The 26,317-nt window shown below is 49.9% G+C and overlaps 1 long non-coding RNA gene across 2 annotated transcripts; it reads left to right on the top strand.

Annotated features, from left to right (window-relative positions):
- The first annotated feature begins 3,190 nt into the window (after window positions 1-3,190).
- On the top strand, window positions 3,191-25,985 carry LOC142051345 (uncharacterized). Of its 2 annotated transcripts, XR_012658429.1 has the most exons (4): window positions 9,361-11,466; window positions 11,667-11,745; window positions 25,641-25,698; window positions 25,920-25,985. It is a non-coding gene; the product is annotated as an uncharacterized LOC142051345 (long non-coding RNA). The 2 variants fall into 2 exon arrangements; XR_012658430.1 differs by lacking the exons at window positions 25,641-25,698; window positions 25,920-25,985 and adding an exon at window positions 3,191-3,857 and having other exon boundaries at window positions 9,711-11,466; window positions 11,667-12,003.
- Window positions 25,986-26,317: the final 332 nt, after the last annotated feature.

The raw sequence follows: 26,317 nt of genomic DNA on the forward strand, positions 1-26,317 counted from the left end.
CTCAGCAGCCCGTCGCTCCAGGAGCCAGGCGACGGACGGTCCGTTCCCTGCCAAACCGGGACAAGCGCGTGCCGTGGCTTAGCCTCAGCTGGCAACTCTGCACCAGGGAGCTGCTTGCTCGCTCCACCCTCAGTGGGCTGGGGGAGAGAGCTGGAAGGGTAAAAGTGAGAAAAATCATGGGTTGAGATCAAGACGGTTTAATAGGTAAAGCAAAAGCTGTGCGTGGAAGCAAAGCAAGGAATTAATTCGCTCCTCCTTTTCGGCGGGCAGGTGTTGAGCTGTTTCTGGGAAAGCAGGGCTCTGTCATGTGTAACGGTTACTTAGGAAGAGAAATGCCGTAGCCCCCAAGGACTCCCCCTTCTTCCCCCAGCTGCGTGTGCTGAGCATGATGTCAAATGGTATGGATTATCCCTTTGGTCAGTTAGCTGGGAAAGCTTTCCCAGCTGTGTCCTCTCCCAGCCTACTTGCTGGTGGGGCACTGAGAGAACCAGAAGAGGCCCTGACTGTGGAAGCAGTGCTCAGCAAGAACCAAAACATCTCTACATTATTAACGGTGTTTTGAGCATAAATCCAAAACTTATCCCTTCCTAGCTACTCTGGAGAAAATGAGCACTATCCCAGCCAACACCAGCTCCGTGCGGCTGCGGCAACGGCGGCCGAGGTGGCCTTGGGGCAGTGGGAGCGTTGGGGACCCTGAGCCACGAATGGCTCCTGGGACTTGTTACGCGTGTGCGCCTGCACAAACACCTGCCCTCTCCTTTGCCCTCAGGGCTGCGTTTGCGCTGCCTTTGCGTGGGGCAAGGGGCTGTGATGGAGCCCAGGGGAGGAGGTGGTGCACTGTGGGGGTGAGGGGAGGGGGTCCCCCGTTGCTGCTGTGCCTCAGCTGCGCGCGGGGGCTGGAGGAGCCCCAGGTGCGGGCAGTGGGGCTGATGGTGCCGGCTCCTCCCTGGAAAAGGGGTGGTGCCCTGCTCCGGGGGGCCAGTGTGAGCCGAGGGCGGAGCGGAGCGGAGCTGTGGCCGAGCGTCAGCGGGCTGCGACTGTAGCGAGGGAGAAGGTGAGCGGGGGCTGGGGGGTGGGCCGCTGGGTCCCGGGTAAAGCCCCGAGGAGGGCTGCGGCGGGGCAGCGCCGGGTCGGAGCGGAGCTGTGGGGAGAGCGAGGCTGTGGTGAGGGCTCGGTGGGGGTTCCGGGTGCATCGGCGGGAGGGACGGTGCCCCGCAGGGTCAGAGAGCGGGAGGGCGGGCTCGCGGCATTCCGGGAGCTGTGGTGGTGCGCCTGGCGGCTGGCCGTGCGGCCGTGTTGTGTCGCAGAGCATGCCGGGAGCTGTGGTGGTGCGGCTGTGGGCTGGCCGGGCGGCCGTGTTGTGTCGCAGAGCATGCCGGGAGCTGCAGTCCTTGTGGCGCGCGGCTGCGGTGCGGCCGTGTTGTGCCGCAGAGCATGCCGGGAGGTGTAGTCCTTGCGGCGCGCGGCTGCCGGGCGGCCGTGTTGTGGCGCAGAGCATGCCGGGAGGTGTAGTCCTTGCGGCGCGCGGCTGCCGGGCGGCCGTGTTGTGGCGCAGAGCATGCCGGGAGGTGTAGTCCAGGCGCAGTGGCTGCCGGCGCTGTCACGTGGTTCGCCGGGGCGTGGCGGGAGGCGCGGTCTTCCGGCGCTCGGGTGCCGGGCGGCCGTGCCGCGTACGGTACGCGCGGTGTATTTGGGGTTGGATTCGTGTTGATTTCTGGGGGCTTGCGGGTGCGGCCGCTCCCCGAGAAGCGGTGAGTTCCCCGGGAGCTGACAGAAGGGAAGAGGGAAAGGAGGAGGACGGTGACCTTTTCCCCGTGCCCAGGGCGCAGATGATGGCCGCCTCCCCGGCTCGCCGGAGCTCCCGCTCAGCCTCCCCTTGCCCCCCCCTTGCCCCGTGCGCCTGCCCCCAGCCCCGGCACCTCCCCTGCAGCGTGCCGCGTAGCCCTTGGCCGCCCCCAGGCCCTGTCGTGAAGGCAGCGAGCCGGCCCTCCTCGGCGCAGGGGCCCTTAGCAGTAGCGCGGGGAAGGGGCGCTGTGTCCAGAAGCCCCTGCGCAAGGAGAGGCTTTGGCCAGGGTCGATCGACGGTAATGACGGTCGCTGTTTCTTCTTTCCCTCTCCCAGAGACCGTGCTGAGGACGTGGTTGTCTGTCCTTCCCCCGGGGATGCCGTTGACTGCGGCCGTCTCAGGCTCGCGTGGCTTCTCTCTGCCCGGCCTCGCCGTCCTTGCAGCGCAGGGCCGAAAAGGGATAGACAAAGCCCTTCCCGGCTGTGGAGAGGAGCTGCCTCGGCTGAAGCTGGAGACGCCAACGAAAGGTAAAGCAGAAGAAACTGAAGGCGCTCTGGCTGCCAGCTGCTTTCCTGCTGCAGGCAAGAGAGAGCCTGTCCCTGCAGGTGAGGGAGGAAGGATCCCCCTTCATAGCCCGCAGCGGGCCAGGCCACCAACGTGCACCGCAGGGTCTGTACGCGTAACCCGCAGTTCGGTACGGGCGTGTAGTGCACGAGCGAGCTAGGCTACGTGCCGAGGAAGCCTCATCTCGTAAGAGCTGTAAGACACCCCCGTGTTCTCTTCAGGTGGAGGTCGGCCTAGAGTCTGGAGCTGCAGAAGAGGCAGGGAGGAGAGGAGGGGAAAGAAGCATGTGAACGGCTAAATTGTGCCAGCAGCGCTGAGAGCGAGAGTCGCGGTGAGTCCTGGGCCAGTGGGGCCCCGTTGCCTCTCTTGTGCGTCCTGGGCCCTCCCTGTCTCTCCCCCGGCCCCCTCTCTTTCCTTACCTGCTGCAAAATTTTTTTTTTTTTGCACCCCCCCCGCACCTTCTTTCTCCGTCTCGCTCTGAGTGGCTCCCTGCCTCCCCGTCTTTTCAGTCCTCCCTCTCTCTTTCCTGTAGCCTGTGGCTACTTTTCCTTTCTCTGCCTCTCTCTGCCTGCAGTGGATTCCCCCTCAGTGCAGGGGCCCTTGGCAGTAGCGCGGGGAAGGAGCGGTGTGTCCAGAAGCCCCTGCGGAAGGAGAGGCTTTGGTCTGGGTCGATCTGCGGTAATAACGGTTGCTGTTTCCTCTTTCCCTCTCCCAGAGGCTGTGCTCAGGATGGGGTTGTCTGTCCTTCCTGTTCGTCTCTTCCTCTCTCTATTCCTTTGCACTGGTCCCTCTCCCTATTGTTTATTGTTTTGCTTCTCTGAACCTTTTTTTTATTCCCAGCATTTTCCCGTGACAGGAGCGGCGAAGAAGGGAGCGGAGTATCGGGGTATCTGTGGAGAGAGCATCGGGTGTTCTCCTGTCTTTGCGGGGCTGACCCTGAGGAAGCGTGGCACGTGGGTCGATAGCATGAATATATATATTTTGTGGGTGCACAAATCCTTTTCAGAGTGTCAGAGGGGTAAGGGTTTTGTTCTGTTCAGCGTAAACATTGTTCTGTTTGGTGTATTTGTCGAAGACGAGAGTTTAGTGGGGGAGGAAGTCAGCTCTCTAGCTGGTTTGAGGTGGGCTATACGTGTTTGTCGGTCATCTCTCTCCTGCCAGATGTTTTGAACTAGTTGTATCTGGTTTTCCTAGGGAGTCACAAAGGGGTTTGGGGCTCCCCGGTGGCGGGTGCTGTGGCCAAAAGAGAAAGCAGGGTCACAGAGTGCTTCATTTACGGGGCTGGCCTCGGACATCTCCTGCACAAACTTCTGGTATGTAGTGATCGGGATTCGATTTCCTGAAGAAGGAGAGGATGATGGAGCTCATTATAAGAGCATAATCATTTTCTCTTCCTTTGGCAGTACGGGCACCCGAGGGCCAGCCTGCTTTTGAGGAACAGCATGAGGATGTCGGTGTCGACGCTCAGCAGTGGAAGGAAGCTTCTTTTGGAGGCCAAGAAGATGAAGTAGAGTGCGTATTTGTTGTGTTTGATTTTCATTGCGGGGATGGGGAGGGGTGGGACATGGAAAACGCGGTCCCGGGCAGGGGAGGTGTCTATGATGTGGGAGGCCGTGAGAGAGATCATGGACGCTGCTGGACAGGCGTTAGAACCCGTTGCTCAGGTTGGACGGACTCGGCAGAACCACCGCACCATCTTAAGTAATGCCTGCTCACGTACTGAGATTTTAGTAGTTGCCCCCGCATCAGCTTTGGCTTTTCCTCGTCGAGCTTGTGTTTTGGCAAGAAGCGTCTTTCGTTAAGCATTTGGGTCTAAGGGGTGTCCGTGAGGCTACGTGGTGCCCATCCCCATGAGATTTTGTGACCATCAAGTGATATTTAGCATCCATCTTATGCCCGTCTCCTGTAACTACTCTGCAGTTTTCGCTTAAGGCTTGATAGCGCAGCGTTAGCTGAGGGCGGCATTTACCCCGCTGGCCCTTCCACGCCGATGGCGTTTCCCCTGCCGGCCGCTGTCCGTTCCCTGTAACTGTGACTCTTGTCCCGGCAGAACCTTTGCCAAAGCCACCTTTGTGCTCCGCAGCAGTCTGTTTTCTGTCTCGAGTATGTTTCTTTTCGGTATCCGATACCCCAGAGCTGTGTACCGTTGGCTCAGGTCTCTCCTTGAGCTTCTGCGAGAAGAGAGAGCCTTCATCTGTTTTTATCCATGTGTCTCCTGGGGTGTTTTTTTGTTGTCCTTTACAATTTAGTTTTGCCCCAGCTACTGAGGTGTTAATTTAGCTGCTTCATACGGTTCCCGATACGCTTGTGTATTTCCACGTTTCTTTTCATGTTTTTTGTCCTTTGAGACTGATCCAGTTCTGTTAAGGGACTGAGCGAGAGAGAGCGTTGAGGTGACTCCGAATGGTTGATGGTTTTACAGTAAATGATTGACTTTATAACCAGAGATATTTTTTGAGAAGGGGTTCTTAAAAAATTTCATTCTGCTTTGCCATTCCGCTGGCGTAGATGAGCCCCAGCCTTTTTTCGGGAGGCTCATTCTGCTCCTGGGCTTCTCTGGTACTGTTCCTTGAGTTGGTTGCAGGTTTTGAGCTGTCTAAGATCTTTGGGTAGGTGTGTTTTGACATTCAGAGATGGGGAGGTTTCTGGCTGAGGTAAGAGATTAAGGAGCAGTCAAAGTTGAGCAGCAGATATATATTAGAAAGTACACTTGTACGAGCTTTTGTTTTTCCTTGGGTCAGTAAGTTTGTGTTGGGTGTTCAGGGGTAGCAAGATGGTCTGATAGATTGTTTTGGATTATTTGGTTTTGTGGGGGTGTTATGGTTTTGTCTGGGTTTTTTTGTTTGTGGTTTGTTGTTCTTTTGTGTGTGTGGTAGGTTTTTTTGTTTGGTTGTTTTGTTTTCCCGGAATTTTATGACTTGACCAAAGGTAGAAGCTTATATTTTTTCCACCGGTTTTGCCTGTGTGTTGTGCAAGTTGTTGACGTTATCTCTCAATAGGACTGACGGTGAGATGCTGCGGTAGGGGTTAGGGTGAGCGTGTTGTACGTGTCTGTATATGGAGCTCTAGCCTTCCTTCAGAAAGCAGCAGGGGCGTAATGCATAGTGTGTGTCGGGTTACGGAACTGCTCGTCGCCTTTCCCGATCGCCCGCAGAGTACCACGTTGTCCCGAGAACCTCTGCAGCTTGCGGCAGGTCCCTCGTAGATTATAAGCATCAGGGCTTCCGTTATTTTGTGGGCCTGTAGAGAGCACAGAGTCTGCGGGAAGCCGGAAGGTGGGAGGTGCTCGCAGAACGCGGGGCAGAGGTGGGAAGGGCGGCTCCCGAGGAGCGGCTGACAGAGGGGCTTTAGGGGTGCAAATACAGGGCAGGAGCTGTCGGGAAGGAGTGAGGTTCCTTCCCTAACAGTTCAGGAGGAGAGGAGGGGTTTTTGAAGTCTTGGTACCGGGGGATGGTTGGGAAAGGGGTGTTTAAGTGTTAGCTAATGGCCGCGTTCTGTGTGCAAGCAGCCTCCGGTAGCCCAGTCTCCTTCCCCGTATGTGTCAGCGCGGCCACTCGAGCGTGCTGTCTGCCGAGAGGTTCTCCACCCAGCTGTTCATGGAGTCGCTCAGGAGTGAGTTACCTACAAAGGGAGTGTGTGTCACTACACCAGCCATGCCCGTTTGCTTCCCGTATTGCTTTTGGCATTTGCCCTATCGGTGTCCGCCTGTGCTTGAGTCATCTGACACGAACTGTAATTTTTGTGTGTTGCGTGGTTTGACTTTTTCTTGCAGCTCAAGTAATAGGTCTAGGGTTAAGCAGGACAATTGAGTGAGGCGTGACAGCAAAGGCGAGCAGATGGCGTCGTGTGCTGTGACGGGGCAGGCTGTGAGGTCACTCGTCTGGGATTTCTGCCTTTGGGGTCTCTGTGTTGCCGAACAAGTCAGTCAAAAGGATTTGTTTGTTTTGCGTGGTGAGCTCTTGCTTTTGGAAAGCAGTGTCTAATATCTGTGTGCCTCTCCGTATTTCCCCAGAAGTGGGCCCAGCATTGAAGGTGACGGTTCCCCAGCCATCGGGGACGGACCGAGTACGTGAGCAGGCACCTGACGTGGCCACTGACCCGGGAGGCACGGATCGGGAGGTGAGGGAACCGTGTTGGCATGGCAGGGGAAAGGATGAGTCTGGAATGTGGCTGTTGGTGGAGATGCATGGCAGGGAGCCGGACACGGGAGGGAGGGGGCGAACAGAGCATCGTGAGAAGGTAGGTCAGCACGTGACAACGGAGGGGTCGTGCAGTGCGAGCACCTATGTGACTAGTTAATGAAGGGACTCACAAAACTATATGCAAAGCGGGATGTCTGCCCCGAGCTCATCGGGCAAGGTGAGCGATGAACAGGAAACCGTAGCAGCTGTTATTTTTGAGGTGTGGAATTGTTTGTGAGCGGGCGGCCGCTTCCAGGCGCAGCGGTCACCTTGTCTCTCTGGTTCTGTAGGCACCGTAGGTGGCGGTGGCCACGACATCCAGCCTCATTAGAGCGTGGGGGAGCGGAAGTTCACGGCGCTTCCGAGGAGGCTGTTGTTGCGGAAGTGGCCGGCGTTGAGTGGTGTGACACTGAGTGATGGCACCGCACATTTGGAGATGAAGAGTATCCGTGTGACCACAGCCCCATCCTACATAGCCTGTGTGGCCTTCTTAAAGGATGGCTTTTGAGCCCCCGGATTTGGAAGGGAAGCTGAGGGGCCGATGCTGTCTTTGTGCAGGTGGCCGGTCGGTTGGGGGAAGCGCAGGTGGGGCAGGCAAGGGTTGTAAAATCAGTGGAGGGTACCGTTCAGAGACCGGACACGTTTGGGCCGAGGGAGGTTGTGGTGTCCTTTCTGCAAAACAGAAGCATCTGCCAGGCAGGGGAGTTCCTGCCTGTGCTTGTGCTGTTGTGTGGATTTTGTAGTCTGTTCCTTACTGTACTTGGGTCTCGATGTGTCTGTTGTTCTCCGTGCTGAGCAGGCACCTAGGTAGCAATATTGAGGGTTTTGCAAGCCCTGGCTCATCGGCATAATGGTAACCGAGAGCTTCCTTTCTCGCATTTTAAGTCTACTGCATAGATTTGTCTTGTGTCTGAAATATTAGACCTTTATAGAAGGTCATCTTTTTGCGGCGGTGATTAAGGCGGCCTCAGTACTGCTGCTGAAGAGCAGTCTGAATACGCAGGGCCCTTTTCTGGGACCTGTTCCCTGCACCTGTACGTTCTGAGGTCTTTAAGAGTGGCTTGTCGCTCGTGCATCGTCCTAGTTGTGGGTATATGGTTTCATCGCAGGTGATGATGGTACGTGACTTCTCTGCGGATGCTATAGCTTCTTCCTCGCTGCCGTATAGATCTTCTCGCCCGGTGGCATCTCTGGGCCGGAAGTCCGTCGTCTCGGTGAGAGTTTTCTTAGGTGCCTCGATCGCGTCGCTTGTAGTATTTGTGAGCGGTGTCGGTCCGTGCACGTCGATGCCTGTGTCAGAGCTGCTCCGCCTGGGGGTGTAGCAATGGTAGAGCGGAGGAAAGAATAGCAATAAGAGTATATGGTTAATGTTAATATGCGTAGACTGTTTTGGCAACGCCCGTACAACCCTCGTCGGAGCGAGTGGCCGTTGGCAGCGGGCGAGGATGGTAATTTCCGGGGTGTTTTGTGGGTGCCGAGGGGATGACCGTAGCTGCCTGGGAGAGGCAGCTAGAGTGCTAGCTGAGCAGAGGGCACCTCTCAGCTGTTCAAGCTTGTACGTGCGTGGGGCTTAGCATTTGATTGAAGGTATTTCCTTTAATGGCATGCAGTAGTTGGGCTCTAGATGGTATTCCTACGTGGAAGCAAGACCTGTGGAATGGTTAAGCTGTTGCTGTGCGTCCAGGTGACTTGTTCTATCATGCTGTTCTTGCAGAGGATGAAGATGGAGCTGTGCAGGGTGATGGAGCAGAGCTGAGTAGAGCACACTAAGGCGGCGGGTCCGTGTGCGGGATTAAAGGGAAGATGCGACCGAAGGCTATTTGAGGAGCATTTCAGGCGAGCTGGGTCGCAGTGAGGGGGCGCATGGGGCTGGTGACTTTGTTCTCTTTGCTCTCAGGAGCACAGCGCTATCCCTAGGGGCTGGCAAGGTTCTAATTGTGGGGCCGGCGCCCATCGGGTGCTTCTTTTTGCGTTACAGTTTAAAGCGTGGATCGCTCTGATGTTTGAGGAGTTTCTGGGCAGTTGTCGTCTGCGGCGTCGTTCCCAGATGCGTGAACAGCTCTGCTCTGTCGCTGTCTGTTTTCAGGGAGCGTGATTTCTTTCCTGCATCCTTACATTCTTAGGTCTTGTAGCTGGGCTTCTTGTGCCTCCTCCCTCTCAGTTTTGAGAGGAACTTCTTGTCACGGGCCCTGACGCTCTTCTAATCTTTTTGGATCGCGTTAGGGCCTCCTTGCGTCACTGTCAGGGTTCTGCAGGTCTTGTTGCTGGACGAGCTCTTCCGTCCAGTTGTCTCTGTGTTTGCCGAGAGCGTTCTCTCGTCTCGGAGGCGCGCAGTTTGTAGTGTTTCTCATAGCATTGGTGTGTGCGTTTGAGTTTGTCTCGGACCGCCTTGTTGGCCGTGTAGAGTCGGGTAGGTGGCACAGCGATGAGAGGTTAGGGTTCATCTGTTGCTGTGCCAAGGCTGTTGGGGGAAAAGGTCGTACCGTCATCTCAGATTGAGTGGCCCTCCTCAGCGGGCGAGGACCGTTTTGTGGGCTCGGAGGCCGTGACCGTGGCTATCTGGGAGAGGCAGCTAGAGTTCAGCTGAGCAGATTACCTCTGCAGGGTGTTCAAGCTTGTACGTGCGTAGGGCTTCATGTTTGATGTCATATGTTTGTTTTTAATGGCAGGTTATAGTCGGTCTTCAGGAACCGTTAAGGTACTGCTGTGCAACCAGGCGACTTGTTTGGTATTGGTTTTGGAGATGCCGAGGGACGAGTCGTGCAGGGCGACGGAGGGGAACTGAGGGGACCGATGTAAGCGGGTGAGTCGGTGCGTGGTGTATATAGAGGGAAGATGTGACCGATGGCTCTATGACTCCGTTGCTCCTTGCGTTTGTCTTTTGTTTTGGTTTTGAAGTAGCGTAGCAATGAGCAAAGGAGGCAAGTCGAGCAAGGCGAGTGGTGATTGGTGGGCTGAAGTAGCAGCTCTTCTGAGGTGTTGTGTTGCTGGGGAAGTTATAAGCAACGCGCGTTGTTCGGGTGTTACGGACGGCGGGCGAGGTGCTGTGTTCAGCTGCAAGTGACGTAGGCCGGGTGGGAGGCTGTCGAGGGAAAGGGGTGCAAGACGGGGATTGGTGCGGGCAGGCTGTGGCATCGGGCAGCATCTCAGGAGGTGCCTTTTCGCTTGGCTTTTTGCAGGTGCCGCTGGCAGGCTCGGAGCGGTGCTGCCGCATGCCTATGAGAGGTCTGAGAAGGTGGGGCAGCGGCCAGCATCTAAGACCAGAGAATGCTGTGGTCCGTCGTCGAGCTCTTCAGTTTTGTAGGTAACACGTGGGCCGTCTTTGGAACGGCGTATGAGCATTAGAAGTGAGCTGGGTAGTAATGAGGAAGTCATGGGGCGGTGATTTCTCACGAGCGTAACGGTAGTTTACTGTGTGTTCATACATTTGGTGCCACAAGCGATGACGGAAGCGGGGTGTGATGCTGGAATCTGTGCAGAGCAGGTGAGCCGATGGGCATGTTCGTTTTGATGAGGGGGGTGCTCTGGTAGAGATCTGTGTTGACCTGTGTGATACTTATTGCTGGCCCTGGTGTTTTTTGGTTTTTTTTTTTGTTTTTTTTTTTTATTTTTTTTTCCACGTGATGAAGAGGCACCTGGCCACTGCGAGAATATCCTGGTTAGCTGGTGTGTTTCTTGTTGTGAAAGGATTCATAATCTGGCCCATCTGAAAGCCCCGCAGTGTGACTTTTGTTAGGAAGAGATTTTATAAAATTGAGATATTTCTTATTCAGTGAGGTTGCATTCTATGAACTTGCCATCAGAGTGCATCTTAGAGACAGTGTCTTTGTCAGCAGAACTCATCAGCACAAGACTTGCAAAGTATTGCTTTTTTTTTTTAAGATAAAAAAATCAATGGTCCTTGCGGAGATCCAAGCACAGCACATACTCCAGATGTTGATGGCATTGGTAGTGCTTGGGTTCCCAGTTGTAACAGTCGAGATACCATAAAAATACGGTTCCCCTGTATGCTTCGGTACAGCCGAACGCATTAGCAGGTCTGCCGGTCCTTCTTGGTAGCCCCGTGTATTGCAACACTGGGGATTTGATTTGCGTGTTTTTTTTGTTGTGGTATTTTTTTTCCCCAAAAAAAGTAAAACCGTATCGGGGATCTCTTCACGCACCGATTCTTCTGTCATAAATGAAAGTTTAAAAAAAGCTAACAGTGTCTGATTTACGACGTGACTTGCGCTGTTTCAGCTGTAACTGCCAAGCAGATGTAGGGTACGATTTGTTAGGTGTACTTAAGCGCAGGTAGGTATTTGTTGTGAATATTTAATGAGGGGCGACTGAATGTTGGGGGGCGGGGGGGTTTCCTGCCGGTATTTTGAGGGAGCGCTCTTAAGTATTTTATTTCAGTCTCGCTTTCGACGCGCGTTTCCCTGGCAGTTCAGCAGCACCTCTTGGGCGGGGCAGCTGGGCGGACGTCCCTCCCGACTCCGTAACACGCCAAAACCCCCCAGTCACGTTGCTGCTGTGTATTTTGGAGATAGATAATCTTATGGCGGGCGTGAACGGCTGTGCGAGTTAAATGAACGCAGAAGGAAAATGGAAAGCTTTTATAGCCTAGACGCTCATATTGGATGTGCGTAAACACGCGCCCGCCTTCTCAGCACAAAGTGAATTACTGAGACTTATTCTTAATTTTTTACGTTACTCTTTCAAGTTTGACGCTTCACTTCAGGCTTCGTGGAGCCAGGCAGCAAGACGTGCGGCGGCAGGGCGAGGGCTGTAGCTGCTGCGGTGGATCTGTAAGCGGAGGTTCCGGTACAACTTTGCCCCGCAGCCTCACGGGGTTATCTCCCCGCAGCGGTGCCGTAAGGAAGGGATGAGACGTTTTCCAGCACCAGCCAGAGCGTTCAGTGTTACACGAAGAATCTGTTCAAAATGGTATCGGTTAGTCTTAATACTGTTTTCAAGTGTTCCAATCACTCTAGCTTTTAAAGGATGTGTTGTGTTTTGAGATGACCTGTTTGCCTAGGATCTTGCTGCGGCTCAATTTCCTTCCTATCCCTTAGGCTGACTGAGCTCCTCCGTTTTCTTCTGTGCTATTTTATTAACGTGCTGAAATATAGTTTGGGATTTCTGTTTTTCAGATGTCTTCTAAGTGTCTCGTGATGCTCAAGAGATGCCCCCCGGCCCGGGTTTGCCTGCTGGTCGTTAAGCGTGGTGAAGGTAAGGGGCCATCCCTCTGCCTGGAGGCTCCCGGCTCTGTCTCCAGCAGGTGCCCCGCAGGTGCGGCCGCAAGGGCTGCCTGGAGGGGAGAGTCGGGGCCCCCAGGGACCGGGGCTGTTTGTTGCCCCAGGGAGCCCGTCCCAGAGCGGTAACAGAGTGGGAGCATGGCCGAGCAGAGCCTGAGAGAGATGTGACACTGTCCTCTGGCACGCTCCCGCTCCGCTGTGGGGTGGCCGCCAGCCTGCGGACAGGGGCTGGGGGGGCTGCCCCACCTTTTAGATATTAGCAGAGCTCCCCTTTTTTGGGGGGGTGGGTGGGGTGGGTGTGTGTACCTTTGTAAATGACACTATTAATGAGCTGCAGGTTGGAGCAGATTCCCTTGTTTAGTGCCCTTCTTGGGGTTGAATCACAGATTCTTAGGTTGGAAGGGACCTCAGGGATCACCTAGTCCAACCTTACTATAATAAAATAGGGGGAGTCCTGGGCGGGTGATGATGTCATGCAGGGCACCCCAGTGTCAATGGGGGAGCTGATAATGCATCAGAGGAGCAGGTCAGTGTGTGTGGGTCATCTAGGGGTTCCCCCCCCTCAAAAAGGGGGGTTGCAGCCCAAAAATGCCAGAAAATTCAGGGGGCTATTAAGAAAAATATTTTAAGAAGCAAACGTGGGTGTGAGGCACTGAATTAGAGAAAACCTCTTATTTTATATATATTGAAAAGTATTATTACTTTATAGATGTATAAAGGGATTTTAGGATAGAAAGAATTCTACATTGAGATACGGGATTTTAAAATACAAAAGTAACTCGCCTGTCTACATATATTTAAAATAAAAAATAAAGGCGTTTAAAATGAAGAAAAAGGATTTATGAAGGAATTCAAAATAGAAGGAAGTCTGACTAGAGCGAGCATCTACACTTACTGTGTATTACATAGTCTAAGTAGATGTCTAAATAGAGAAGTTGAAAAAGATTCAAGTGTCAGAAAAGTATAAGTAAGCAGATAGCTAGTCTAAATAGGTGTTCTATGTATGTATTGATATGTAAGTCTAAACAGGTATGTGGAAATAGCTATTCTGTGTAAGTGTAAATAGTCTAAATAGATGTGTAAAATATATGTATTCCATAAGCATATGGATGTGTAAGTACACACATAAGTGTAAATGTCTATGCTATATAAGGTTTTTAAAATGCAAAGAAACCCTATTTATACATAGGATTTATAAATTGGACAACGCCCCTCAACTCCCCCCATCAACTCAAGACACAAATGTGCTTTCAAATGCTGCCCCTCTCGCCTTCTCCTTTTCCTATCCCAGTGTGGGCCTGATTCCCCCAAATGGGGATTTTCCCCTATGGGGCCGCATATGCGGAGTGGGAGCTGCTGCCAGGGTACAAAAGAACCCCAAACCTTTTGAGTCTGGGTCTGCAGTGGTGGGGGGTGGTGGAACCAAAGCAAACTGGAAGAGTCAACTCCAGGTGGATTTGTGCAGCTGGAAAGCAAGAAAATGGCTGGGGGCTATGAAAGGGGGAAGGGGCTCTTAAGATGCAAAACCAGAAGTTAACTGTTCTATCTCTGAATGCTTATCCAGCTGAAAGTTAATTGTTGCGGAACGCTTGTCTAGCCACTGTGTAAAATAATTAGCAAGGAGGCCTGGAATCCACTTGCGAAGGACAAATTCCTGAGAAGGATGGAAAATTGTCTAAAGAACCAGGTAAAACAGTAGTTTAGACAAGTGTCAAGAGATAACTGAGTCTGCGCAAAACCAAAAGGTTACTAGCGGTGATGAAGAGGAGCCAGCAGCCTTCATCTTTACTACCCCCGATCACCACCACGAGGAGGCACTGCGCAAGCTCAGTTGGGAAAGATTTATGGAAACTACTTTTTTGGCTAATTTTAATACGACGTGGGGAAAGGTCATGCATATCTATAGGCGTATTGGGAAATTGTATGTATCTGTAATGCTTTACTATATAAATGGAAGACAAACTATCACAGAGGTGCGCATGACTTTGGTGGGACTACCCCCCGTGCTGCCCAGCACTGAATAAACATACCTACTTCACAATCTTACAGATTGTGGAGTCCGCTTTCCGCACATCAGGTAGGTGGGCTGGGGAGTGACAAAACAAACACACACCACAAAAAAAAAAACCTACAAAAAACTCCAAATGAAGAAAACCCATGGACCAGCCACTCTCATCCACAAAACATAAACTGAAAATCAGCAATTCTTGTGGTTCAAAAACACAAACCCCCCCACTTTATACAATGTTTTTGAAAAAAAAAACCCAATTTTTATATTATTAAAAAAAAAAGGACTCAAAACACAAATCCCCAAGAAACCCAGCAAAATGGAAAACAACACAACCCAAAGATAAAAAAAAACCCCTCCAAAGCAATAATTGACCAACCCAACCCTATAAAAAAAAAAACTATGAAAATCCTGTTTTGGGGATTACTAGGTGTGAAACACCTGCATTTGGAAGGGCATTTCTGGGGCTTGTCTGGAATGGATTCTCCGCAGTGGGTCAGTTATCTGGAGCGGATCATCATCTGCAGGTTATCCCAGGTGAGTTGCCCATTGTGGATTATCCTGGGGGGACCCCCTGGTGTCAGTCATCCCCATGCATGTTCCCCATGGAGTGTCTGCCCAGACATTCCCCCATCCAGCAGTGTCTGTCTCCTCCCCCACCCTTCCTCTCCATGTGTCTGTGCCCTCCCTTCCACTGAAATGGGCCTCCTGCATGAGGTTTTCTCCTGTGTGGGTTTTTTCTTGGTGACATGCCCTCACTTACCCTGGCCTCCTGTTCTGTGCTCGCTGAAGCCTTGTGCTTATGCAGGATGAGCAGAGCAGGGTCCTGGCAGTGCAGAGGCGAGGCGAGGTGCTGACAAGCCAATGAAGGCCAAGGCTCAGCAGTGCACAACTCCTTTGCAGGTCAGCCACTGGCATCTGGTCTGCCTGGCTGCCCTGTGCCCTGACGCACAGCTGCCCCCATCACCCCAAGCAGCCTGCCTTCAGAAGGGCAGCTGTGTTCCCCTGATTTTACTCCTTTAGGTTTGGCACTTTGGGCTTCATTGAGTAAGCATGATGTGCAGCAGCAGCAGTGAAAGAGCTGTAGCTGTGGTGGTGAATCGGTAAGCATAGGTTCTTGGTACGCTATAGCATTGCCCTGCAGTCTCATAGGGTTATCTCCCTGCGGCAGTGCCGTAAGGAAGGGATGAGGCTTTTTCTAACACCAGCAAGAATGTTTAGTGTGGTACCATTTTGGTCAGATTTTTAGTATAAATAGCTGTTAATAGTTTTTTAAGTGTTCTACTCACTTAAGCTGTAAAGGATATGTTGTGTTTCAAGCTGATTCATTTACTTAGAAACCTCCTTTGACTGAACTGATAGACTATGCCTTAGGCTGACAACAGTTTGTATTTTCATCTGCTCCCATTTTTTTAATATGGTGACATATAGTTAGATTTTTGTTTTTCCAACATCTTGATGAAAGCATCTCGGTATGCTCAGTAAATACGTCCCCACCCATGCTTGCTTCCTGTTACTCGGGGCACACTAATGTCACTATGGGTGGGGAAATGATGCAGCAGAGCAGCAGGTGAGGGGGGATGGTGCGTGAGGGATTTTAGATGGTGGTCAGTGTAGGGCCACAGTGGAAGAATCACAAGCTGAACACAGCTGTGAGAACGCAACCTCCAAGGGGGGAAGCGGGAGGAATGTCATTGCACAATATGTTGTTGCAACCCAGAACCGCCGTTAGCTGGCAGAGCACGTACCCGGCAGGCCTTGTTGCATGTGCCGGCCACGCGTGCAGCAACGTCTAGGCAGTACTTTTGCCTTGAATCTGCTGAGGGTATAAAAAGGGGCGGCTCAAAGCAGAGCGGGGGGGAGACAGAGCACGCTCTGGGAACCACAGGGGACACCCTGAAGGTGCCACGCCTACCTCCCTTCTCCATGATGACCTTGCTCACGGTCACCCTCCTGCTCGGCGGTGTCTCGGGCATAGTCAGGTTGGTCAGACTCCGATGAGGGGAAAACAATATGCTAGTAACTGCTTCTGCAAGGCTCTAACAGAGCAATAAATACTGTTGTGCTTTTGAAATATCATATGTTGGGTGAATTTTGTGCATAGGAATCCTGCTAACCTGTTACAGATGGGGGTGTAATGGGGGGTCCCTCCCCAAAGAGTCGTGGGGGGATTATTACATATTATAAACTATAAGTATGGGTGTGTGACATTGCAATAAAGGAAAAGGGTTTTTTTTCTATTTTGAATTCCTTCCTCTATATAGAGTTTAAAATGCACAAAAAAATTATGTCTATACAAGTTTTTTATATTTTAAGAGCCTGTACATGTTTCTACTTTAAAATAAACTTTTTACCTACTGTATAGTACAAAGAACTTGGAATATAAAAAATTTAAAGTTTTTTCTTTATTTATAAGTTAATATTGGTTTTCAAAATATATAAGAAGTCGTCTGCCTGGATAAAGCTATCTGAATTTAGTGTGTGTTCTATAATAAGCCTACCGCAGGGTCACAGGTTGGAAGGTTCTCAGGGATCATCTAGTCCAACCCTTCTGTTAGATATTCTATGTAATCTAAATAAAGATAATAAAATAAGTGTAAACAGGTATAGAGATAAGTAGATATCTCAGTCTAAATAGAGAAGTGTAAAATTAGTGATGATATATGTAAGTTTAAACAGATAGCTAAATAGAAGTTCTGATAAAAGTGTTGATCGGTATGTCTAAATAGATGCATAAATATTCTATAGATGTATATAGATATAGTCACAATAGATAATATCTGTTTACACTAAGTTATAAAACATCTATGTATTCCCTGAATATACATATATTTAGGTAGATACTTCAGTGTTAAAATATCTGCTATATAGGGTTTTTACAACACTAAGAAAAACACTATTTATAGAAGGGTTTCAGAAGCTCAACCCCCCCCTTCATACGTACTGAAGTTATAAAAGCGCTTTCTAAAGCTGCCCCTTATCCCTTTTCCGCTCCAAGTCAGGGCCCATCCTCCCAGTTGGTGACTTGCTCCTGCAGGGCTGCGCTTGCAGAGCGAGAGCTGCTGCCACAGCACTAATGCATCCCCAAATCCCCGATTCTGGTCCACCTACCTCTCTGGTGCCCCAAAAGTTGTTGCTCTTTTGCCAGTTCTGCCCTGTACGCTTCACCTCTTTGTTTCTGGTTCCCATGTGCCTTGTTCCAGCTCTTTCCTCTGTCCTTCCTCCCTATTTATTCTTTTTCCTCTGTCACACTGCTTTTGGGTGCTGACCCTGGTAGCCAGCTCACTGCAACCATATCTGACGCGTGTGAAGGGACAAGGCTTCGCTGCTTCCTGCGCATTCCCAGATGCGTTTGCAGCCCCTGGGCTTCGGGGTGAGTGGCTGCAGCTGGGTCCAAGGGAGAAGATGATGTGCTGTTGGATGCAGCCGGTGAGTCTGAGGACAGGGCTGGCCCTGCTGTGCCAAGGGGCTCTAGCTGGGGAGAGGGCTGCCGGGACACTCCTGCCTGCAGGAGCTGGCTGAGGAGTGAAAGGAAGGGTGTTCCACAGGCAGGTGCCTCCAGCAAGGAACAGCGTGTCGTTGAGCAAGGAAGGATCCATCCCGGCCAGAGCACGCCGCCAGCACAAGGTAACAGGATATCAGCAGCTCTGTTGGCTATGTGCGTTGGCCCCCGTGTGTCCAGGAAACACGGTCGGAGAGGAGTCTCGGGGCACCCGCCTCCTGCTCCGGGAGGGGCATGGTTTGGGCAGCCAGCACTGTGGAGGGGGAAGGGGCAGAGGGAGAGAGAGAAACCTCAGGGCTGTGAAGGTGTCCTGCCCACAACAGGAGCTGCAGTGAGTCGCACAGCTCCTCCCATGCATCTGGGCCTATCCCTGCTATGCTTTTCCCAGTGTCTGTCTGCCTCCTTGCCTGTCCCTGCCTCTGTCTCCTTCTCAGGCTGCACAGCTCACCAAAGCTTTTTGGTCTTCTGCCAACACTGCCCTGCACCCCATCGCCTTCTATGTGTCCTTTCTATACCTCTCCTTTTCTGGCTCCACTCCTGCTATTTTTTTCTTCCCTATTACTTGTAAAAATTGCATTTCTAGGTCTGCCTCTACCCAGCGACCTATCTCCATTTCAGTGACTGACTCTGCTCTGCCCCGGCTTGCTCTTCCTACATCCTTTCTCTGTGGCCATCTATCTGTCTCCCTCTCTTGATATTTAACTTCTACCCACATGGCCAGAACCCCGTTGATTTTTACATTTGCGCTGTCTGTCTACGTTCAGTTCCGCGTCCACGTTTGTTTCTTCCTGCCTGTCCTCAACTAAATCACTTTTCCAATTTTGTTTGTCTTCATTGATTTAGTTTGCGGTCCCTATTTCTTACTTTTTCCTGTCTGACCCTTACTCCATTGCTTTTAAAATTCTCTTTCTAGGTTTAGTTTTACGAAGCTGCCAATCCCTAATTTTAAGGGTTATTTGTTGCTCATGCACCCCATTGCTTTTAAAATATTTTATCAAGGTGACTTTTTTTTTTAATAGAGTTAATAAGGTTGGAAAAGGCCTGTGGTATCATTGAGTCCAATCATCAACCCAACACTACGGTGCCTCCTACAGCGCCACGTATACGCATCTTTTGAACGCCTCCACGGAGGGCAACTGCCCCACCTCTCTGGACAGCCTGTTCCAATACCTGACGACTCTTTGGGTAAAGAAATTTTTCCTAATACCCTCTCTGATCATTCCCTGATGGAACTCGACACCATTTCCTCTTGTCCAATCGCTAGCTCGTTGGGAAAAGGAACCTACACCCAGTTTACTACAACCTCCTCTGAGCCTCCTCTTCTGCAGACTTAAACAACCCCAGTTCCCTCAGCCGCTCTTCATAAGACTTGTTTTCCAGACCCTTCCCCAAGCTTTGTTGCCCTTCTCTGGACATACTCCAACTACTCAATGTCCTTTTTGTCCTGAAGGGCCTGAAAGGGAACACAATACTCAAGGTGCGGCCTCACCAGTGCCAAGTCAGGGGTACGATCACTTCCCTACTCCTGCTGGCCATGCTATTTCTGATACAAGGCAGGACCCCATTGGCCTCCTTGCCAACCCAGGCAGACCGCCGCCTCACGTTCAGCCGGCTGTCAACCGGCACCCCCGGGTCCTTCTCTGCCGCACAGTTTTCCAGTCGCTCTTCCCCAAGCCTGTAGCATTGCATGGGGTCGTTGTGACCCGAGCACAGGACCCGGCACTCAGCCTTGTTAATTCTCATAGAGTTGACGTCAGGCCATGGGTCCAGCCTGTCCAGATCCCTCTGCAGAGCCTTCCTACCCTCGAGCAGATGAACACTCCCGCCCAACTTGGTATCATCTGCAAACTTACTGAAGGCACACTGTCCCCTCATTCAGAGCATTGATATAGACATAGAACAAGACTAGTCCTAAAGTTGACCCCTGGGGAACAGCGCTCATGACCAGCCACAAATTTGGTTTAACCTCTGTCACCACTACTCTTTGGGCTCAGCCATCCAGCTAGTTTTGTACTCAAGGAGTACACCTGTCCAAGCTAGGAACCACCAGCTTCTCCAGGAGAATGCTGTGGGAGACAGTGTCAAAGGCTTTACTGAAGTACAGGTAGATAACATCCACGGCCCTTCCCTCATCCACTAGGTGGGTCACCTGGTCATAGAAGAAGACTGGGTTGGTCAGGCAGAACCTGCGGTGTCTGGGCCTGATCCCCTGGTCATCCTGTACATGCCTGGTGAGCGCACTGAAGGTGAACCATTACTACCCTGGTGATAAACAGCCAGTCTACTAGAGACTGAGGCCAAGAAGGCCTCAAGTACCTCAGTCTAGTCCTCAGTGGCAGCATTCCCCACCCCGGCCCCCAGTAGAGGCTGGAGAGTCTCTTTGGCTCTCTTTCTGTTAGCATATATGTAAAAGCATGTTTTGTCATCTCTAATAACAGTGGCCAGTTGAGTTCTAGCTGCGCTTTTGCCTTCCTGGTTTGCATAACAAGCTCTGTGTTCTGTTCCTGACTTGCCTACCCATTCTTCAAAAGCAGTAAACTCTCCTTTCCCTGCCCCCCCGAGCCACCACAAAAGCTCTCTGTTCAGCCAGGCCTGTCATCTTCCTGCCCGTTTGTCTTACTGCACACAGGGACAACCTGGTTCTGCACCTTCCAGATTTCCTTCTTCAACGTCCAGCCTTCCAGGACCCCTTAGCCCTTCAGGACTTCATCCCAAGGAACCCTTTCAACCAGTGTCCCAAAGAGTCCAAAGCCTGCCCTCCGCAAGTCCACAGTATATATTTTGCCAGCCCCCCCTTCCTTATTTTGCCAGGCATCAGGAATTCTATCAGGGTGCAGTTGCTAGGCGCAAAATGGCTTCCAACCCCCACATCTCCCACCGGTCCTTCTGTTTCTAAAGAGCAGGTCAGTCGAGGCACCTCCCCAGTAGGCTCATTTACCAGCTGCATCAGGAAGTTACCTTCCACGTGCTCCATGAACCTCCTAGACAGTTTCCTCTGCTGCGTTTTCTTTCCAGCAGACATCTGGTAAGTTCAAGTGCCCCATGAGAATAAGGGGTAGCAACTGGGAGAGTTCTGCCAGCTGCCTGTAGAATTCTTCAGCTACTTCTTCATTGCAGTCAGGTGGTCTACAGCAGACCCCCAGCTGGATAGCTGCCTCGTTGGCCTTTCCCCTCATCCTTACCCATAAGCCGTCAACCTCATCCTCCCAATCATTGAGCTCTCTACAACCAAAACACTACCTAACGTACAGAGCCACCCCACCACATCTCCTTCCTTGCCTAACCCTTCGTAAGAGATTAGAGCCATCCATCGCAGCACTCGAATTGTACGAGGCATCCCACCGCATCTGGTGAGAAACCGTACTAGGAGCAGCTAAAGTCACTTGGTTTATTAAGCCTAGAGACAGGGAGACCTCATCTCAGTCTGCAGCTTCCTCACAAGGGGTGGAGGAGGCACAGGCGCCGATCACTTTTCTCCGGTGACCAACAATAGGACCTGAGGGAACAGCAGGAGGATGGTCCAGGGGAGGTTTAGGGTGGGTATTAGGAAAAGTTTTTTCACTCAGAGGGCCACGGAACAGGCTCCCCAGGGAAGCAGGCACAGCGCCAAGCCTGACAATAATCAAGTAGCACTAGGGCAACACCATCAGAGGCATGGGGTGAATTTGGGGCTGTCCTGTGCAGGGAAAGGAGTTGGACTCTAATCCTCGTGGGTCCCTTCCGACCCAGAACGTTCTATGATTCTGCGATGTCTGCGATGGCAAGAAAATCAAAGCTATCCCGCTGCACAACAGCTTCTATCTCCTGCCTTACGGCATCTATGCTGTGTGCATTGGGGTAGACCTGCTCAAGGTGGGATATTGATTTCACCCTCGAGCTCGGCACGCCGCCCCATGGCTCTTCTTTAGCGAGCCTGGCTATATCCCTTCCCCTCCAAGTCTCCCTTAAAGCCGCCTCCCCGAGCCCTGCAAATTCCCAAGGAAGAATGCTTTTCCCCCTTTGAGATAGATGAACTCCTTATTCAATCCCTTTTAATTTTTTTCCAGCGGTACCCTAACCACCCTTGCGTTTATCGTGTTCTTTTTGTGTACTATTATCACCTTTACTGTGGTCATTTGTTCATTTTCAGCTCTTTCCTTAGCACCATCGCTTTTAAAATTTTATGTCTGTGTTTTATTTCTATTACTATTTTTTAGTTGTTATTGTCTCTTAATCCCTCGGCTTTTAAACTTTCCTACTTTTGTCTCGTTCGCCGGTGTTACTTCTCAATTATTTTTCATAGCGCTCTCGCTTTTTACATTTCCTTTTCACGTCTGTTTTGGGTCACTGTCCTTATTGCATAAGATTGTCTTTATTTCCTAATACGCACTGCTGGCTAGGCTTTCTTTCTACAGCAACCTCAGTTCTCTTTGCTGTCTTTGCAAAATTATTTCTCATCTCTCTTTAGCGCCCTTGCTTTTTCCATTTCCTTTCTACCTCCCTTCTAGGTTACAGTCTCTGTTTTAATTTTTTCTTTTATTTCCCTACAAGCCCTTCCTTTTTAAATGTTATTTATAAGTTAACTCTCATTCCTTTGGAAGTTTAAAAAGTTATTTCTTCTATTTCACTAATGACCTTGCTTTTTCCACTTACTTTCTACATTTCCATTTTACTTGACCGTTGCTATTTTTAATTTTTTCCCTCATTTCTTGAATCGTATTTTCCTCTAAAATTTTGTACAATTTTATCTGGTGTCTTTGTTTTAGTTATTTCTTGTCCTTAGTAGCAGTACCTTTGCTGTTTTAATAATAGGGATGGAAAATAGAAAAATATTATTAGTTTGCTCTAGGTTTCCCTAATCCCTGACACTTTTTAGATTTCTTCCTTTAGCCCGTTTCCTGTGCTTATTTTGCTCTGTTTTCTTTCAAGTATATGTCTTCCCTTAACACCATCACTTCACCAGTTTTCTTCATCCATCTGTTTGCTGTCCCTATGTTTTAAATTTTATCTTTAGTTCCATAATCCCCCTTGCTTTTTAAACCTTTTCTATGCCAATTTTTCTCCCTTTGCTGTCTTTTTAAAATTATTTCTTCTCTTCCCTTAGCGTCACAGCTTTTAAAATTTGCTGTCTCTTTTAGATGGCTGTCCCTATCTATTTTTGCCCTTCCTTTTCCTAATCTCTTGCTTCCTAAATGTTCTGTCTACTTTTATTCCCTTTGCTGTTTCTCAGAATTATTTCTTGTCTTTCATTAGTACTGCTGCATTTTAACTTTCTTTCCGCTCCCGTTTCAGTTTCCTGTCCGTCTTTTCATTTTTCTCTTTGTTTTTCTAACATCCCGCACTTGATTTTTTTTTTCCCCTACATCTCCAAGTCACTTGGCCTTTGGTGTTTTATGTTTTTCCCTATTTCTTTACTATCAGTTTTTAACTCCTCTGCCTAATGTTATCCATTGGCTGTATTAACACTTGAATAATTTCTTGTCTTTTGTTAGTGTCGCAGCTTTTAAAATGTCATCTTTTACCTCATAGGCCTTTTACCTCACCGCCTTAGACGTTCCCCAGCAGCACATTGTTGTCACAATCGCACCTCTCCAAGACATCTGTTCCCAAAAAAGAGCAATCTTTTTCTTTTCTATGCCATCTAGGATGCCTCCCGAGACCTTCCCTGTGCTCCACAGCATTTTGGTAGCATTTACTCTCCTTTTCAATCTCTTATCCCGCGAGCCTTTTGTGACCCCTCCGCTCCCAGTCACCGTGTGTCCAGAGAGCCCCTTTTCGTCCCACAACCCTGTTTTAGCTCAGTAGCAGGCTTTGGTCTTCCCTTGTTATCTCGGAACCCAGTCTTCGGGTTTGCTTGTGCCTCGGAGCGCTCTTAGCATACCGTCTGCTGACTACGGTACCTCCAGCCGGTCCCCAGCTCCTGAGGAGATCTGTAATCTGGTCACACCCCTCCAGACTGTATCCTCCTTTCCCAGAGCATTCTTTTGTCTCTGCGCCTCACCCAGGACCCCTCAGGGCGCCGCAACACCTACCGGCCCCTTTGAGGTCACATTCTGCGCACTTTTAGCTTTGCCGTGGCACTCACACCCCTCTCTCACCATCTGAAGATTTTCTGAGTCTGTATATGCTGCGCACAGCAGTCATTCTGTCCTTTCTTCCTTCTGTTTGTGCCTCTATTTGTTCCCTGGCTTTCTCATGTTGCGTTTACTGAGCTCAGATGCCCTCTGGATGTAATTGTCACATCCCCAAATACTTTTCTGTCTCTCTGCCTTCCTCAGGACATCTTCTATCCTAGTCACAGTCCTTTCCTAGACTCTCCTCAGGCTCCAGCTCCAAGGCTGCTTTGGTGTCTTGGGCTCCCTCGGGACTCCTCTGCTCCATTTGCTGAGTTCCCACGAGACATCCCCTCATAGAGATAGCCCAGGGCCCTGTTCTAGCTCAGAAGGGCACTTTTCACTCCTCTTTACCCTCCAGCTCTATTCCTGAGTCGGTATCTGTTACCCCGATCACTTTTTTCTTTCCTCAATTCTTTGCCGCCCCCCGTTCCAGCTCCCCCGAGAATATCTGTTAGTTTGGTCAATTCCCTTTTGAGCTTCCTGCATTCTCACCACTGCTTTAGTTTCTCTGGTCCATTACAAACTATTCCTATCCCTGTGACAACGCCTCTTGTTCTGCCAGAACCTTTCCTAAAGCCATCTTTGTACTCCGCAGTAATTAATTTGTTTTCTGTCTTATAGTATGTTTCTCTTTGCTATCTGGTACCCCAAAAATATCTACGGGTGGCTCTGATCTTCTCTTGAGATTCTTGGAGAATCAATAGCCTGGGTCTATTTTTAGCAACACATGTCTCAATGAGTTTTTATTACACTTCCCCTTTTATTCTTTATTTAGCTGCTTATATGCTCATTAGGACACTTCATATAACTTTTGATACCGCTCCTGTATTTCCCTTTTTAAATTTTTGTCCTTTGAGACTGCTATCAGTCTCTTAAGGAAATCAGAGTGTCAAAATTACTCTGAATTATCAGTGATTTATAGAAAATAATTTCATTTGAACCAGAGATTTAATTCACTTTGCCATTCAGTCATATCTAGACTATAGCTCTGCTAGTATGTAGATAGTATGTGTGGTTTTGCTAGAAATGAACCATAATTGTATAACTCTTCTGTTTTACAGAAAAGTAAAACATACAACTAATGGTCATAATAGTGCTATTATAATCCAGGAGGTGCTCTTCTATATAAATTAGTAAGACATTGTTTTTCCCTGTATACATCCTAGGAAAATGAAGTTTAATTTCTTACCTGGCCACATTGCTGATGCAATACATGTAGGTGAAGAAAAACAAATAGTAGTACAATTACAGTAAGAACCACTCTTTTTGTCTTTTCCATGCTGTTAACATAAAGCACTTGAGAAAACTCCCTGCTGTTCCTTCAGCTGCCTTTATACCCTGTGGTGGTTCACCCCTCCCCTTTCCCAGGTGATTGTGGGAAGGTTGGTGGGCGGGGCCCGGGGTATAAGAGCCACAGCCTCTGGTGAGGGAGCTCCCTTCCCTCCTGGGTTTCTCCAGTGTGGGTGCTTTGGTGTTCCTGTACTTAATTGTAAGTTTTGAGCTGTTTAAATATTTTTGGATAGGTATGTTTTGATATTTAAAGACATGCAGATGCTTGTGAGAGGTAAGGCTTTTAGAACTCAATAAGGGTTGGTGGCATTTAAATTTGAAAGATCATTTGTGTCTAAACTTATATGTTTTTCCTTATTTAATACTGCATTGGAGGTTCAGGTGTGGTAAGATGGCTTGATAGTATGTTGTTCTGTTATTTTTTTCTTTTTAGTTTTGAGTATGTTTCTTTTTATTATTGGAATTCTCTATTGAATCAAAATTATTTTCATAAACTCTCTTGCGTAATCTAGAAGGTGTTGACATTAACTGTTAAGGGTATTGATAAGATGTGGTTGGGGTTAGGGTGAGTGTTCTGTATGCATTTATGTATGGGAATTTATATATGCAGTTTCTTTAAGAAAAGAAGAGCAATACAAGTGTATAGTTAATATCAATAGACTTCTGTAAAACCCTGTGTAGGCTTGTGCAGAGCCAATAGCCAAAAGCAATGGGAAAGGTCAGTAACTTTAGTAGTATTTTGTAGATGTTAAGAAGATGACTGTAGCTGGCAGCTAGAGTGCTAGCTGAGAGTACATGCTAACGGTCTTCAGGTTTGTACGTGTATAGGGTGTAATGCTTGAGTTAACGTATGTCCTTTAATGGCAGGTGGTAGTTGGGCTCTACATGGTATTCCTACATGAGAGCAAGACCTATGGATCATTTAAGCTATTTCTGTGCATCCAGGTGACTTCTACCATGTCCTTTTTTTCCAGAGGCAGAGGAGGAGTTGTTCAGGGTGACATAGGAAAGCCGAGGAAATCCTGTAAGAAGGTAGGACGGTGTGTGGTATATAGAAGGAACATGTGACTGATGGCTGAATGACTCTGCAGTGTGTTTTGGGGAGTTAGAAGGCAGTAAGGAATGAGCCAAGTGTGAGCTGGACACAGGAGGGGAGTTGAGCTAGGTGATTGGTGTGCTGAAGTAGCAGTTCTTTCTGAGGTGTTGTGTTGATAGCGAAGGTAAAAGTGACCTCTGTTACTTGTGTGTTACAGATAATGGGTGAGCCTCAAAGTGGCAGCTGGAACTGACAGAGGCTGGGCAGGCAAGCTGTCAAAGAAAAGATGTGTGAGAATGGGATTCGGCGTGGGTAGGTTGCTGTTCTGGGTAATATCGTAGCATGTATCTTGTTTCTTAAGTTTTTGCACGTTCCATGTAGGCTTTGCGGGAGAGACACAATGTGGTGATGAGACTTCAGAGAAGGCTATGGTGAGCGGTGACGGGTGGGCTGAAGCGTAGCGATTCGTCCTGAGGGGTCGCGTCGCAGGTGGTTGCGAGCAACATGCGTTTGGCTCTTGCAGGTGGTGGGCGAGCCTCAAGACGGCAACCGGATCTGATGGAGGCCAGGCAGGTGAGCTGTCGAGGAAAAGGTGCGTGTCTGAGATGTCTGAGA

This window comes from Phalacrocorax aristotelis, unplaced genomic scaffold, assembly GCF_949628215.1.
Source record: "Phalacrocorax aristotelis unplaced genomic scaffold, bGulAri2.1 scaffold_71, whole genome shotgun sequence".
Taxonomy (NCBI): domain Eukaryota; kingdom Metazoa; phylum Chordata; class Aves; order Suliformes; family Phalacrocoracidae; genus Phalacrocorax; species Phalacrocorax aristotelis.